This window comes from Hesperophylax consimilis, chromosome 14, assembly GCF_061612785.1.
Source record: "Hesperophylax consimilis isolate HC1 chromosome 14, BYU_Hcon_1.0, whole genome shotgun sequence".
Lineage (NCBI taxonomy): Eukaryota > Metazoa > Arthropoda > Insecta > Trichoptera > Limnephilidae > Hesperophylax > Hesperophylax consimilis.
This window is the reverse complement of record NC_142849.1, coordinates 36,926,968-36,930,589: the sequence shown is the minus strand read 5'-3', so window position 1 is coordinate 36,930,589 and position 3,622 is coordinate 36,926,968. Positions and strand designations below refer to the sequence as shown.

At 32.5% G+C, this 3,622-nt stretch overlaps 1 protein-coding gene across 1 annotated transcript in view; it reads left to right on the top strand.

Moving 5' to 3' along the window:
• The first annotated feature begins 1,882 nt into the window (after nucleotides 1-1,882).
• The window catches only part of LOC149418244 (uncharacterized), a 224,478-nt gene continuing 222,738 nt past the window's right edge, over nucleotides 1,883-3,622 (top strand). Inside the window, exon 1 of the mRNA XM_089639815.1 lies at nucleotides 1,883-2,324. The gene's annotated coding sequence lies outside the window, so the exon portion shown is untranslated. The remainder of the gene's footprint in view (nucleotides 2,325-3,622) is intronic.

Below are 3,622 nucleotides of genomic sequence, written 5' to 3'. Positions count from 1 at the left end.
AAGTGACAGATAAATTTGTTTAACAAAATGTCGGTAATGAAGAAATTTTTTTAACACAATGTAGGTAATGAGGAAATCTGTTTAACTAGTTTAACATGGTGTTGGTAATAATGGAGTCTGTTTTATTAAATGTCGATAACGATGGAATTATTTATCAGTGCCATCTATGATACGGCTGAATAAATAATTAAGACTTTCAAGTTGGTTTTGTAGAAAACTTTATTTTTTCGAGCTTTCACCGGAAATTAACAGGTGTGTGATTTGAATTTGTAAAAATAAAAATAATGTTAACTTTGGGATTTAATAACTGCAGGAAATTCTCATAATTCTTCAAGAAATTTTACCTACGAATAATGTGATAACCAATAGGTAGAACTTTTTGGCTTTAGAATAAAGACTAATCTTAACATAATAATGAATGGATAAACAAATGTCTAATGATTATTTGTACGGCATATGTAAAATTCATGTCCATTGGTATTCTAACTGGAAAATCGAACTTCACCCTTCATCTCATTCATATTTTCACTATTTTCGTTCTCCAGACAATATTTCCAAATTAATTATTTGGTTATTGGCGATACAAGTGATACGAAAAACGAAAGATGAGATATCCCAGTAACGTGCAGAGTGCGTGACGTTTGAATAAACAACGATTCACCGAGAAGAATGTGGAGATTAAATTACCATTCATCGTTCCGCCATGACAGGTATTGCCAACCAATTTACGAGAACCGAAGTTGGTAAAAATCTATAAAACTATCTGTGTAGGCGGACAAATGAGAAACTAACGAATTACACATTTAACTATGTCCTTTATGTATGCACAAAATTTACAGGAGTGACGTCTCCGAATGCACTTATAAGTGTGTCGATTGTTAGGTATAGACCTACACACTTTTGGGACCTCTACTTACACCATTTATTATATACATCACATTGTTAAAAGAATGTTCAAACAATTGTATTTTCCAGGAATTTAATCTATAAGTACTATTATATATTTCCCACGCAATACTGAGGCCGATAGGGGTGGGTTTGAACCCCATAAACCCCCTCCTCCCTTATATACCTATGCCCTTGATCCTCAGGTAAGTGATAATATTAAATTTATCCTATTTACTAACAACTGACGTAGTATAGAACTGTATATCTTAAGAAAGCATTCGGTGGTTAGATGTTCGAGTGGTCAAAAGCGTCGGGTTCCCACTGCGGCGTCACTGATTTGATCATATGCCTAGCTAAATCCTCTATTATTACGCAAACAACATTTTACGCTTAATAAAATTATGGTATTACGAAAAAACCAAACATTTTATTTTATTTTATCTACCAATTAAACTGAGCGATCGTTTTGCTTAGCAGTACATTGGCTATTGGCTAGCACTCATTTTACGCGACATACCAACCATTTACCAACATACCTACAAATAAAATATAATTCTAAACATTTAAGTGATTACCAATATATATAAATATAAATCCACAGTGTTAACTTTAACTTTTAGTTAGAACTTTAACCTTCAAAACAAGGTGACTGTTTACATGAGCTTTTGTAAAACTAACCTCATGCCCTTTTTCCACTCCTTAAAGCAGAATTTTTGCACATTGACTTTCAAATTAAGAGGAAAATTACTGTTTGATTTCATATGATTTCGAAAAGCTCCGCGTAAATCCAGAGAAACGTCGGTGACTTCATCAGCTAGTGCAAAATAAAAAAAACCAATCCTATGAACTTACTCTTCACTTCTCAAACTTATCAAAGATATTGTATTATTTTCAACAAGAGAGTTATGCACCCCTGCCCAAAGGTGCTAAGCAGGTAACCGTACTTCCAAATACACTAGGTACAATATTCAGTTCTTCTCGAGTTGTCGTAGACACCAGTTCTTACGTCGGCAGTCTTCCGTTTGCCATACGAAAGGCACCGGGCTTTCTCGTTTGTTTATTCAGTCTAAAAAACGCACAGTTGTATCAACAGTACATTACGATACTTCCCTGTCAGTAGTAGATGAATAACTTCAGTGTTTCTTATGGGTTTTGTGCTGTGTTTTGAAGAATTTGTCTGAGAAACTAGTTTTTTAACTGTCGGTGACCTTTTAGATTGTGTTAAAGTGAGCCTTGTGGGTCCCGGTGCCGTGGGATACTTTGAACAATCTTTTATTAAAGTCATGGCTGGTATTTTGTTAAGTTAAAGTGCAAAGAATCCAATTGGAATACAGGGTATTGTGGGCAGAGTACCGTCGAGAAGTTTGTGTGCCTATCTTGAATAAATAAAAGCAAAGAGTTGGACTTTGTGGTGAGGAAGGAGACAACAACGCGCGGTAAGAACGGAACCTAATTTCTTATAAAGTTTGACAATTTTGTACAACAAAATGCCAGAAAAGTGAAAGTACCTATTATTTAATATTGCACTTTGCAACTAAAATATTTTATGATAATTTAATAAATCATTGAATTTCTTGCATCCTTGTATGTAACACACGACCTCTGAAAATGGACTGGGTATTATAAGTTTATTATGACTTTTATTTTATTGTTGTTAGTTCTCATAACATCGTTGCTACTTCAACAATAATGTTTGGTCGAATTGCCTAAGAAGTTCTAAGATCAGTGGCGCACCCATGGTGAGATTTTAGAGGTCAGACTACCTCACGATTTTGCTAATATTTATATTATTAAATTAAACAGTCAATGGTATCTAAAATAGTGGAAGCATAGTAAAATGTTTTTATGTTTGTCTTTAGACTAGAGCAAGTCGCCATTCTGTTTTAGATTAAAAACTCGTAAATATATTTTTTCGGCTTCTTTATAATATAATACTCGTATTACGATAACCCTTTATTACATCTTTCACTAGTATTGAGGGTTATTTTTCTTTAAATACACGTTCTAACATACATATAAAATGATTTTCAACAAAATTTTGTAGTTTTTGTAAATTTCAACTTTATGTTCGTGGTTACGTTTATATTATTGTGTATTGTTATTTTTATTACTTGTTTATATTTAACTACACAAGTGTGTATCTTTGATTTATATAAATTACCTGTCTTCTTTATTTTTGAACGGCATTATTTAATGTGTATATGAAATTAATAATTATGTTTTCTCTTAAAATTTGCACTACGTCCCACTTATGTTTTGTAAATTCCTCCAGTCCCAAAATAAGTTTTATGAATTACCGAGATTGCTATAAAGTAAGATACAAAGAATAAATAAGAAAATATTTATAATTTCCAACTGTTCAACATGGAGAAGCACTTTGACAAAATGCATTTAATGAAATTCGGGCAAAGCCCGGGAGTAGGTATTTATTAAAGAGACTTTACGATCCATTTGTAGCTGACAAACTTGTTGTATTTTGGTTTCTCGGACACGTCTTATCTTAAAAATATATATGACATATTAAGTAGATCTATTTATTTATGTGATAATATTATAACAATGATAAAAACAAAATGGTTACACCATTGCTTTAAGTCCCTCTACATCCACCTGCTTATTGTTTTATTTTTCTTAAGAGCCGATTAAGTCTTTTAAAAATACATGGGACGTCGGTACTTCCTGTTTAGTCGCTTAGATTTATTCAAACATGCATTTCTTATTTCCTACTAGTTTA